Raw genomic sequence first — 13,464 nt, 5'->3', positions numbered from 1 at the left:
GGTTTTGGTGGTCTTCCTAAGCCAGGATTCAGACATGGCTAGGACATCCGGGTTAGCGGAGTGTGCTAAAGCAGTGAATAAAATAAACTTAGGGAGGAGGCTTCTAATATTAACAAGCATGAAACCAAGGTTTTTACAGTTACAGAAGTCAACAAATGAGAGCACCTGGGAAGTGGGAGTGGAGCTAGGCACTGCAGGGCCTGGATTAACCTCTACATCACTAGAGGAACAGAGGAGGAGTAGGATAGGGTATGTATACGGCTAAAGGCTATCAGAACTGGTCGTCTATTACGTTCAGAACAGAGAGTAAAAGGAGCAGGTTTCTGGGCACGATAGCATAGATTCAAGGCATAATGTAAAGACAGAGGTATGGTAAGATGTGAGTACATTGGAGGTAAACCTAGGCATTTGAGCAATGATGAGAGAGATATTGTCTCTAGAGACGTTTAAACCAGGTGATGTCACCGTATATGTGGGTTTAAGGCATATTGAGCAGGGCTAGAGGCTCTACAGTGAAATAAGACAGTAATCACTAACCAGGACAGTAATGGACAAGGCATATTCATATTAGAGAGAGGCATGCGTAGCCGGGTGATCAATAGGGGTCCTGTGAGTGGTTGGGCTGGCTGGAGACACGGCAATTCAGACAGCTTGCAGGCCGGGGATAGCAAGCTAGCAGAGGGCCTTAGATGGAGCTCTCGACGGAGGCAAGTCTGTTTTATTCTCCGCTTGCGGTGACGTCGATAGACAAGTCGTGATGGATTAGTAGGGTTCCGAGGAGGAGAGGGGTCCAGATCCAATTGGCAGAATAGGTATAGTGGCCCAAGAAATTGGCCAATGGATCTATACAGCTAACAGTCCAATGTGCTCTAGACAGCTAGTGGGCCACGGCTAGCAGCTAGCGGGCCGCGGCTAGCAGATGGGCATTCAGGTGACATCGCGATGTACTGGCCAGTTGAGTCTCTCGAGCAGTTTATGCCGTAGTCCAGACGTGAAGGATCAACGGGGTTCCGGGCCCCGTACCGGTAGTAGAAGGGGTCTGGGTATTGTAGCCCAGGAGTGGCTGATGGGCCTCATTAGCTAGCCAGGAGAAAGGGCCTAGCATGGGCTATCTCCAGGCTAATTTGTGCTTGCTTCAGGACCGACGTTAGCTGGAGTATTAACTCGGATAGCGGCTAGCTAGCTGCGATGATCCAGGTGAAAATGTCCAGAGCTTGCAGTAGGAATCCGGGGATATGGAGAGAAAATAGGTCCGGTATGTTCTGGTTTGAGTCGCGTTGTACAAACTGGCAAGAGCTTTCCAAGCTAAAGGTTACTTCCTTTCCCACACGTTGTGTGTGTGTGTAGGGCGGCTGCTGTAAAGACTTGGGTGGCTGCCTGGGAAATGTACAAGGAAGAGAGAGGAGAGACAGTGTGTGTGTGAGTGTGAGTGTGAGAGAGACAGTGTATGTGTGTGTGTGAGTGAGAGAGAGAGAGAGAGCGAGACAGTGTGTGTGTGTGTGTGAGTGAGAGAGAGAGAGAGACAGTCAGTGTGTGTGTGTGTGTGTGTGTGTGAGTGAGAGAGAGAGACAGTGTGTGTGTGTGTGTGTGTGTGAGTGAGTGAGAGAGAGACAGTGTGTGTGTGTGTGTGTGAGTGAGAGAGAGAACAATGGAGAGACAGCGACAGAGAGAGAAAAACACTATGTAAAAAGAAGGATCAGTATGTCAGAAATCAGCTCCATGTAATTGAAGAATCCATAGACTCCAACCACTTCCAGAATGGAGATGTATGGGTGAACCACTTCTCCAGTCTGCTTGGCCCTATAAACAGAGAACAAACAGTAAAAACATATACATGATCAAATACCAATCTTATAATCAACTATTAAAGACTACCACAACCCACTGGATTCTCCAATTGAATGAACTACAGGACAAAATACAAACCCTCCAACCCAAAAAGGCCTGTGGTGTTGATGGTATCCTCAGTGAAATAATAAAATATACAGCCAACAACTTCAAATTGGCTATAGTTAAACTCTTTAACATAATCCTTAGCTCTGACATCTTCCCCAATACTTGGAACCAGGTACTGATCACCCCAATACACAAAAGTGGAGACAAATTTGACCCCAATAACTACCGTGGGATATGCGTCAACAGCCACCGTGGGAAAATCCTCTGCATTATCATTAACAGCAGACTTGTACATTTCCTCAGTGAGAACAATGTACTGAGAAAATGTCAAATTGTCTTTACCAAATTACCGTACGACAGACCACGTACTCACCCTGCACACCCTAATTGACAAACAAACAAACCAAAAACAAAGGCAAACTCTTCTTATGCTTTGTTTGTTAAAAAAAGCCATTGACTCAATTTGGCTTGAGGGTCTGCTATACAAATTGATAGAAATGAGTTGAGGGAAAAACATACAACATTATAAAATCCATGTACACAAAAAAGCATGCATTTCTTTCCACAGGGCCATGGGGTGAGACAGGGAGGCAGCTTAAGCCCCAGCCTCTTCAACATATATATATATCAATGAATTGGCGAGGGCTCTAGTACAGTCTGCAGCACCCGGCCTCACTCTACTAGAATCTGAAGTCAAATATCTACTGTTTGCTGATGATCTGGTGCTTCTATCACCAACCAAGGAGGACCTACAGCATTATTCTGCACAGATTCTGTCAGACCTGGAGGGCCTACAGCAGCACTTAGATATTCTGCACAGATTCTGTCAGACCTGGGCCGACAGTAAATCTCAGTAAGACAAAAATAATGGTGTTCCAAAAAAGGTCCAGTCGCCAGGACCACAAATACAAATTCCATCTAGACATCATTGCCTTACAGCACACAAAAAACTATACATGCCTCAGCCTAAACATCAGCACCACAGATAACTTCCACAAAGCTGTGAAAGAGCTGAAAGACCAGGCAAGAAGGGCATTCTATGCCATCAAAACGAACATAAAATTCAACATACCAATTAGGATCTGGCTAAATATACTTGAAATCGGTTATAGAACCCATTGCCCTTTATGGTTGTGAGGTCTGGGGTCCGCTCACCAACCAAGAATTCACAAAAATGGGACAAATACCAAATTGAGACTCTGCATCCAGAATTCTGCAAAAATATCCTCAGTGTACAATGTAAAACAACAAATAATGCATGCCGATACCCGCTAATTATCAAAATCCATAAAAGAGCCGTTAAATTCTACAACCACCTAAAAGGAAGCGATTCACAAACCTGTCAATACAAAGCCATCACCTACAGAGAGATTAACCTGGAGAAGAATCCCCTAAGCAAGCTGGTCCTGGGGCTCTGTTCACAAACACAAACAGACTCCACAGAGCCCCAGGACAGCAACACAATTAGACCCAACCAAATCATGAGAAAACAAAAAGATAATTACTTGACACATTGGAAAGAATTAACAAAAACACAGAACAAACTAGAATGCTATTTGGCCCCAAACAGAGAGCTTGGTAGCCTTGCTATTGAGAAAGGCCACCTTAGCCTTAGCACACTGACCACAAAATGAGGTGGAAACTGAGCTGCACTTCCTAACCTACTGCCAAATGTATGACCATATTAGAGACACATATTTCCCTCAGATTACACAGTGTTTGTGTACAGAACTCCAGGACCAGCTTGCTTAGGGGGGCTATTCTCCAGGTTAATTTCTCTGTAGGTGATGGCTTTGTTATGGAAGGTTTGGGAATCACTTCCTTTTACTGTAGGTGGTTGTAGAATTTAACGTCTCTTTTCTGGATTTTGATAATTAGCGGGTATCGGCTTAATTCTGCTTTCCTCCCCTTGTCTGGTGGAAAGCAGACTGAACCAGGTTTTCCTCTAAGATTTTGCCTGTGCTTAGCTCCATTGTGTTTATTTTTTATTCAGAAAAACTCCCCAGTCCTTAACGATAACAAGCATACCATAACATAATGCAAGGGCGACTATGTTTGAAAATATGGAGAGTGGCACTCAGTAACGTTCGTCGTCTTCCTCTGATGAGGAGTAAGAGAGATCGGACCAATTTGCAGTGTGGTAAGTGTCCATATTGATAATTTATTATCATAAGAACACTAAACAAAATAACAACGAAGAATGAACGAAACGAAACACCTGTCTGGTGTAGACACAAAACAGACAACAATCACCCACGAAACACAATACAAAACAGGCTACCTAAATATGGTTCTCAATCAGGGACAGCGATTGACAGCTGCCTCTGATTGAGAACCATAACAGGCCAAACACAGAAATAGCAAATCATAGAAAAACTAACATAGGCAACCCACCCAACTCACACCCTGACCATACTAAAACAAAGACATAATAAAATAACTAAGGTCAGAATGTGACAGTACCCCCCCCCCCCCCAAAGGTGCGGACTCCAGCCGCAAAACCTAAACCTATAGGGGAGGGTCTGGTTGGGTGTCTGTCCGTGGTGGCGGCTCTGGCGCGGGACGTGGACCCCACTCCACCATTGTCCTCTTTACCCGCCTCCATGGCCTCTTTAACGCGGCGACCCTCGCTGCCGACCTCGGACTGGGGACCCAAGCCCCGGGTCCCGAATGGACGGGAGATTCCGGCAGCACCGGACGGACGGGAGACTCCTGCAGCTCCGGAGTGAAGGGCGATTCCGGCAGCTCCTGACTGACGGGCGACCCCGGGCAGCTCAGGGCAGGCGGGCGACCCCGGCAGCTCAGGGCAGGCGGGCGACCCCGGCAGCTCAGGGCAGGCGGGAGACCCCGGCAGCTCAGGGCAGGCGGGAGACCCCGGCAGCTCAGGGCAGGCGGGAGACTCCGGCAGCTCAGGGCAAGCGGGAGACCCCGGCAGCTCAGGGCAAGCGGGAGACCCCGGCAGCTCAGGGCAGACGGGAGACCCCGGCAGCTCAGGGCAGGCGGGAGACTCTGGCAGCGCTGGGCAGGAGGAAGACTCTGGCTGAGCAGGCGGGAGCACCTGTAGGAAGGAGATGGAGAGACAGCCTGGTGCGGGGTGCTGCCACCGGATGGCTGGTGCGTGGAGGTGGCACCAGATAGACTGGACCGTGAAGCGCACTGGAGCTCTTGAGCACAGAGCCTGCCCAACCTTACCTGGTTGAATGGTCCCCGTAGCCAGGCCAGTGCGGCGAGGTGGAATAGCCCGCACTGGACTGTGCTGGCGAACCGGGGACACCATGCGTAAGGCTGGTGCCATGTACACCGGCCTGAGGAGATCAGATGCGCTGAGCCGGCTTCATGGCACCTGGCTCGATGCCCACTCTAGCCCGGCTGATACGAAGCGTTGCTATGCCTGCGCACCGGGCTATGCCTGCGCACCGGGGACACCATGTGCCTCATGGCATAACATGGTGCCTGCCCGGTCCCTCTCTCTCCACGGTAAGCACGGGGAGTTGGCGCAGGTCTCCTACCTGACTTCGCACACACTCCCCGTGTGCCTCCCCCAATACATTTTTGGGGCTGCCTCTCGGGCTTCCAGCCGCGCTGCCGTGCTGCCTCCTCATACCACTGCCTCTCAGCTTTCGCTGCCTCCAGCTCAGCCTTGGGGTGGCGATATTCCCCAGCCTGTGCCCAGGGTCACTTACCGTCCAGAATCTCCTCCCATGTCCAGAAGTCCTGAGATCGCTGCTGCTGCCCTTTACCACGCTGCTTGGTCCTTTGGTGGTGGGTGATTCTGTAACGTTTGTCGTCTTCCTCTGATGAGGAGTAAGAGAGATCGGACCAATTTGCAGTGTGGTAAGTGTCCATATTGATAATTTATTATCATAAGAACACTAAACAAAATAACAACGAAGAATGAACGAAACGAAACGAAACACCTGTCTGGTGTAGACACAAAACAGACAACAATCACCCACGAAACACAATACAAAACAGGCTACCTAAATATGGTTCTCAATCAGGGACAACGATTGACAGCTGCCTCTGATTGAGAACCATACCAGGCCAAACACAGAAATTGCAAATCATAGAAAAACTAACATAGACAACCCACCCAACTCACGCCATGACCATACAAAAAAATACATAATAAAAGAACTAAGGTCAGAACATGACAGTAATGTGTTGTATTGGATTTGCCCCAAACATAACACTTTGTATTCAGGACCAAAATGTAATTGCTTTGCCACATTTTTTGCAGTATTACTTTAGTACCTTGTTGCAAACAGGTGGATGTTTTGGAATATTATTATTTTGTACTGTGGCTTCCTTCTTTTCACTCTGTCAGTAAGGTTAGTATTGTGGAGTAACTACAATGTTGTTGATCCATCCTAAATGTTCTCCTATCACAGCCATTAAACTCTCTAACTGTTCACTATTGGCCTCATGACGAAATCCCTGAGCGGTTTCTTTCCTCTCCGGTAACTGAGTTAGGAAGGAGGCCTGTATCTTTGTAGTGACTGGGTGTATTGATACAGGATCCAAAGTGTAATAAATAATTTCCCCATGCTAAAAGGACCAATAGGTTCACTTTTTTTGCGAGGCATTGGAAAACCTCCCTGGTCTTTGTGGTTCACTGCTTGCCTGGGGGACCTTACAGATCATTGCATGTGTGGGGTACAGAAATTAGGTAGTTATTCAAAAATCCTGAGTTCTTTGAAACATTGTGACTTGTTAAGCACATGTTTACTCCTGAACCTTTTTAGGCATGCCATAACAAAGGGGTTGAATACCTATTGACTCAAGACATTTCAGGTTTTCATATGCAATTCATTTGTAAACATTTCTAAAACACAATTTAACTTTGACATTATGGGGTATTGTGTGTAGGCCAGTGACACAAAATCTCAATTGAATCCATTTTAAATTCAGGCTGTAACACAAGAAAATGTTGAAAACAGGGATGTGAATACTTTCTGAAGGCAGTTATTCATCCATGAAACAACACCGTTGTTGTTAAGCCAGAGCCTGGATAATGTCTGCTTCCCAAATGGCACCCTATTCCTTAAATAGTGCACTACTTTTGACTAGAGCCCATAGGGCTACGGTCAAAGCGAGTGTACTATATAGGTAACAGGGTGCCATTTAGGAAGCAATCTGGATCATGTTTTTACTCTAGAATCCTACAGCCAGCGAGTTCCAGGGAGTTTATTAAGGAGAGAGTTTTAGATTAGAAAACTAGGTCAAAGTACTGATCAAATTCCAACCATGTTATGTCTCTGTTGTGCGATGTTGTTATCTGATTTGTTCAGCAGAGGTTTGAAACAATGCGTGTGCTTGCGGCTTGGTGCTCGAGGCAAGGAGTAAGCCTACCAAGCCAGTTATTGACTAGGAGGACGAGGAGGAACACTATAAGTGCAGCTGAGACTACATTCTGAACACACACACTACGGCTCTGTCATCAAGTGGTTAAGGTGTCTGACTAAGCAGCAGCAGTGGCGGAGCTGACATCAGCACATGCCGACCCAGCACATTCCACATTATTACTACTACAGATGTTTGTTTTCCAGAAGCGATCTGATTGGCTCTGAAATGGGGACGGGACAGCCAATGAGGAGCAGACACTGGGGAGCAGCCAGGGAAGAGATAGTAAATCAATGAAGGATGACCCTCCTTCTGCTAGTTGAATGACTTTCAACTCTGTCATAACTACACTATATATATATATATATACAAAAGTATGTGGACACCCCTTCAAATGAGTGGATTTGGCTATTTCAGCAACACCAGTTGCTGACATGTGTATAAAATCAAGCACACATCCATGCAATCTCCATAGACAAACATTGGCAGTAGAATGGCCTTACTGAAGAGCTCAGTGACTTTCAACATGGCACCGTCATAGGATCTCACCTTTCGAAAAAGTTAGTTAGTCAAATTTCTGCCCTGCTAGAGCTGCCCCGGTCAACTGTAAGTGCTGTTATTGTGAAGTGGAAACATCTAGGAGCAACAACGGCTCAGCCGTGAAGTGGTAGAACACACAAGCTCACAGAACGTCAGTAAAGTCAGTAAGTAAGAATGGGACTGCCGCGTAGGTTCCAAACAGCCTCTGGAAGCAGCGTCAGCACAAGAACTTTGTCGGAGTTTCAAGAAATGGGTTTCCATGGCCAAGCAGCCGCACACAAGCCTAAAGATCACCATGCGCAAATGCTAATTATTGGCTGGGGTGGTGTAACGCACACCGCCATTTGACTCCGGAGCAGGGAAAACGTGTTCTCTGGAGTGATAAATCACGCTTCACCATCTGGCAGTCCAAAAGACGAATATGGGTTTGGAGAATGCCAGGAGAACGCTACCTGCCCTAATGTATAGTGCCAACTGTAAAGTTTAGTGGGAGGAATAATGGTCCGGGGCTGTTTTTCATGGTTCGGTCTAGGCCACTTAGTTCCAGTGAAGGGAAATCTTAACACTACAGCATACAATCTAATTCTAGACGATTCTGTGCTTTCAACTTTGTGGCAACAGTTTGGGGAAGGCCTTTTCCTGTTTCAGCATGACAATGCCACCATGCAAAAAACCGATGTCAATACAGAAATGGTTTGTCGAGATCGGTGTGGAAGAACTTGACTAGAATGCACAGAGCCCTGACCTCAACCCCATCAAACACCTTTGGGAAGAACTGGAACACCGACTGCGAGCCAGACCTAACCGCCCAACATCAGTGCCTGAACTCACTAATGCTCTTGTGGCTGAATGGAAGTAAGTCTCCACAGCAATGTTCCAACATCTAGTGAAGATATTCCCAGAAGAGTGGAGGCTGTTATAGCAGCAAAGGGGGGGACCAACTCCATAGTAATGTCCATGATTTTTCGACTAGCAGGTGTCCGCATACTTTTGGTCATGTAGTGTACATTGCCTCGTTCCATATTCCTGCAATATGACATTCTAGCTTTTATGGTTTTTGTGGACATTTGGTTTCCAAAGTCTCTCTTTCGGTTTGGTATACTTTTTAAGATGCTCTGTTCCTATAATATTTTTGCCTCCCTCTTGGCTACTCTCTCACACTTTCTCTGTCAGCTGCGAAAGATAGGCATACTGAAGGGCTAGACAAACACAAAGACAGCAAGTCAGAAAGACAGACATGTATTACAGACAGACAGACTGCCCTACGATCCCTCCCAGCTGTAGTCAATAGGAATGCAGCCAGCCAGCCCAAAGCAGAGTTATGAGATAGAGGCAGTATAATGGAGTTGGTTGCGTGCGGACCCGAGAGAGTCTGAATTCCCTGCCTTATTCAAACAGCTGACAGACAAGCTATGGCAAACTCAACGATCTTACTCTGCCATTTTATGACCGCAGCAGAACACAAAAATCAACTGTTGCTCCCTTCATCTGAGACCAGTGCACCTCTTCACCCCTTCACAACCAGCCTTCTCACAGGCCTTTAACATTAAGGAGAGAGGAACAGGCTATGAGTCATTCAAAGGAGGGGTTTTAGGGGTTTCTCTGTAAAATAGCACATGTTGTTTCGCTGGGAGAAAAACTGTAATTTGTTGGATCTTAAAGGGATACTTTTGGATGTTGGCAATGAGACCTTTTATCTACTTCCCCAGTTAGATGAACTCGTGGAGACTATTTTTATGTCCCTGCGTGCAGCTTGAAGGAAGTTGATAACTAGCATGAGCACAATAACTGAAATTCTATGGGTATCTGCTAGAAAGTTCTCCTGAAACACGGTGATCAAATTAAGATCCTGTAGTTGCTTAGGTTGCTGCTCTACCCTTGAAAATGCAGGTTTTGTCCGTTCTTTTATGTCATCAAGTTGGTGTTGTAGCAAGCACAAGTGGTTCCTGGAGACAGTTGGTGTTGTAGCAAGCACAAGTGGTTCCTGGAGACAGTTGGTGTTGTAGCAAGCACAAGTGGTTCCTGGAGACAGTTGGTGTTGTAGCAAGCACAAGTGGTTCCTGGAGACAGTTGGTGTTGTAGCAAGCACAAGTGGTTCCTGGAGACAGTTGGTGTTGTAGCAAGCACAAGTGGTTCCTGGAGACAGTTGGTGTTGTAGCAAGCACAAGTGGTTCCTGGAGACAGTTGGTGTCACCTTCAGCACGTCATAAATGGCTGGTGAATAAACTTTATAAACCTTTTTAACACCAGACAGAATAAAACAAGCCTGTCACATACTGACTGGGAGGTGAAGGAGTTCAACATGACCAACTTTCCTACCATTGTTTTCTCATCTCAGTATTATGTAACACCATAACTCTACTAACTCATAACATACTACTACTAATGACTATAGTGAAGAAGACAATGCTACAGTATGAAGAGGATATTAGACTAGTGTTGACAGCCATGTTATGAAGAATGAGGCCCCCTGCTGGGCTTCAAGAGAATTACAGAAATACCTCTCCTGACGCAGCTTTTGGGCAGACGTGACGATTTGCAGAGAGCATTTTCCCAGCTGTGGCGTTTCAGGATCCATGCTACTGTAGGCCTCTAACCCGACCTGATAGTTGTCCTCATTGGGCCAATAACGGGTAGGTAAAGAGAGACGGATGTACAGTACACTGACTGCAAACACAGACGCACAGATTAGGAGATCATACACAGGACTACATGTACCTGCCAGCCAGGTCTTCTGACCTCACTTAGCCTGGCACCAGACATTGGGAAGCCTGTTGTTACATTACAGAGGAACAGTACTGTTTGGGAAGCCTGCTGTTACAGTACAGAGGAACAGTACTGTTTGGGAAGCCTGTTGTTACATTACAGAGGAACAGTACTGTTTGGGAAGCCTGTTGTTACAGTACAGAGGAACAGTACTGTTTGGGAAGCCTGTTGTTACATTACAGAGGAACAGTACTGTTTGGGAAGCCTGTTGTTACAGTACAGAGGAACAGTACTGTTTGGGAAGCCTGTTGTTACATTACAGAGGAACAGTACTGTTTGGGAAGCCTGTTGTTACAGTACAGAGGAACAGTACTGTTTGGGAAGCCTGCTGTTACAGTACAGAGGAACAGTACTGTTTGGAAAGCCTGTTGTTACAGTACAAAGCAACAGTGCTGTTTGCTCACACGTTCAGACTTCCAGGAGCAACTCAGGTAAAGATCAGTGTTACCTTACAACGCAATGGTTGTGTGTTCAAATCCCACAGTGATCACTGCACTGTAAGTTGCTTTGGATAAAAGTGTCTGCTAAGGGTCTATAGAACATTTTTATTACTGTCATGTGACTTGCCATCTTTGTTGCCCTTATTGAAAAGTCTCTCGCCAATGTTTCATTACTCAAACTTCTACATTACAAGCTGTGCATCGGTGTACATAGGAGACTCATTAAAAGAGATATCAAACAGAACAAAAGAGGGCAAATGCCATGGTGTCTGTCTGCCTCTCTCCTGACAGAACAACAATTACAGCTATTGAAGAACAGAGAGAACAGAGATAGTGTGTCTGCGCCAGAGCCCATAGAGAGAAGCTGCTGAACTGTACTGGGCTCTTCTTGTATAATAACTGCTCTTGAGCTTTGGTGAGACTCTATGAATTTTAATCGAGTTATGCTGGGTATTCCATAGCCTCCAGTCCCTCTGGTGAGAGATCTGAAAGAATTTCCAAGCACGGTCTCCCTCTCTCTGACTCTCCCTCTCTGTGCCCCCTCTCTCCACATTGTATTAGATACACTTGGGCATAATTATTGCTAAGCCTCTCTCAGTTCTTTGGCGTAGAGGACAACTTTCTCCTCCCAGCAACAAATTTGCTAGTAAGATACCTCATCACAGCAGTGAACCCTTTACACATAGCTAGCACAATAAGCTATAATATGTTCATATAACTATCCAATTTCTCTAGCTTATGTTCTGTGTGAGACATTGTGGATACATGCATTGAGCCTTGCTAAACGCAGCTGGCAAAGGAATGCAATGGACAAAAGCACCAGCTTAGTGGGATACACACACACGCAAACACACACACACACACACACACACGAGTCACTTGATACTGTCCTTGTCACCCTGCTGCCTCCTTGACCTACATATTTCAACTGGGGGAAATATTTCATTACACTCATTCAGTCCCAGAGAAAAGAGAGTTGAGTTTTGGGCTTTGCACTGAAGGACGTATCACAATGCCAGCATCTGCTTGAGGACTGACAGAGAGAGGGGTAGAGAGACCGTGAGGAAGAGAGAGAGAGAGAGACAGAGAAAGAGAGCGACAATGCCCCTGAAAGCCAAGCCAAGATGATTTATAGCTTTTGCTTCATTTGTGCACATGGAGAGAGAGAGATAATGATGTGTGGAGACTAGTGATTACTAATGCATAAGAATGAATGGAGATGCTATTTAGGGAAGTGATACAGCTATACAGATCTATAAAGAAATGGAGAGAGCAGGCAGGCCAATGGTCTCTAACTGAAAAGCAGTGAGACAAAAACACCCACGGAAATCCTAATTTATGTGGTTCAGAATGATTGCAGGTTAAGATTCAAATGGATAGTTCACCCAAATTACAAAATTACTCAGGAAGGAAAGCAACATTTCGTTTTATAATTTGGATTAACTATCCCTTTAAGGAAAGTAAAGCTAGAGTTTGACCAAAACAAAATTCAACTAGAACAAACAATGGTCGATCTCATGGAAACCAACAGACAAACTTCCTTCCCACCTCTCCTTATACTTGCTATTTTCACGTTAGTAGACTCGTTATTTCCCCTTCCTCAACACCTCGTTTGCCAGCGAGAGCTCTTAATTGGCTATATCAGCACATTCATTCACTACAACTGTACATCATTTTACACATTTCAATTAGCTCAGCATTCTAAGTGAACAAAATCCTCTAATGAGTACAAAAATGATCAACTATATTATTCATCATAAAGTGGTGTATTTTCTACCTAACAACAACTTCTTGCTGTGATATAATAGAGCAAATAGTGAATGTGCACCACGTTTAGGATAACCTTAACACTATCCCATGGCTGTTGGCAAAACCCTAAATAATATTTTCACTACAACACAGGTCTAAGACCAATACCATAAGGCCTGACTCAGCAGAGAGCAAAGGATGTCCTAGGATGAGAAGGAATGCCTGCAGTGTAGTCAACTGCACATGTTTTAGTCCAGTGCATTTTCAGGACAGAGGCTGTGTTAGTTTGAGTGTCATCCAGGTTGAAGGGAGGGACAGACACAGTCAGACAGTTGGCATGTGCCTGCCAGATCAATGTTAGAGCCAGCCAGACAGCCACTGTGAGTCTTCAGTACAGTAACCCATCTATTCAAATAGAAGGTACTGTATGCATGTCATCTGTCACAGAATGTACAGCACATCAAAACACATATGCTCTCACTGCTGGTTATGACATGATCATCGTTAAAACGAGCCATTCAGCATTAGCCTGCTGTGTCATCAGCCAGCCAAAAGGAAGTGAGAGGGAGAGAGACAAAGAGGGGGGAAGGGAGACAGAGACACATCATTACAACACTGTAAATAGACATAATCTGACGTTTTATCTCTTTATTCTTTTGGAACTTTTGTGTGTGTAATGTTTACTGTTATTGACGGAGCGAGAGACAGAGCAAGACAGAGAGACACAGAC

This window comes from Oncorhynchus kisutch, linkage group LG17 (genome assembly GCF_002021735.2).
Source record: "Oncorhynchus kisutch isolate 150728-3 linkage group LG17, Okis_V2, whole genome shotgun sequence".
NCBI classification, from domain to species: Eukaryota; Metazoa; Chordata; class Actinopteri; order Salmoniformes; family Salmonidae; genus Oncorhynchus; species Oncorhynchus kisutch.
This window is presented reverse-complemented; position numbering follows the sequence as displayed.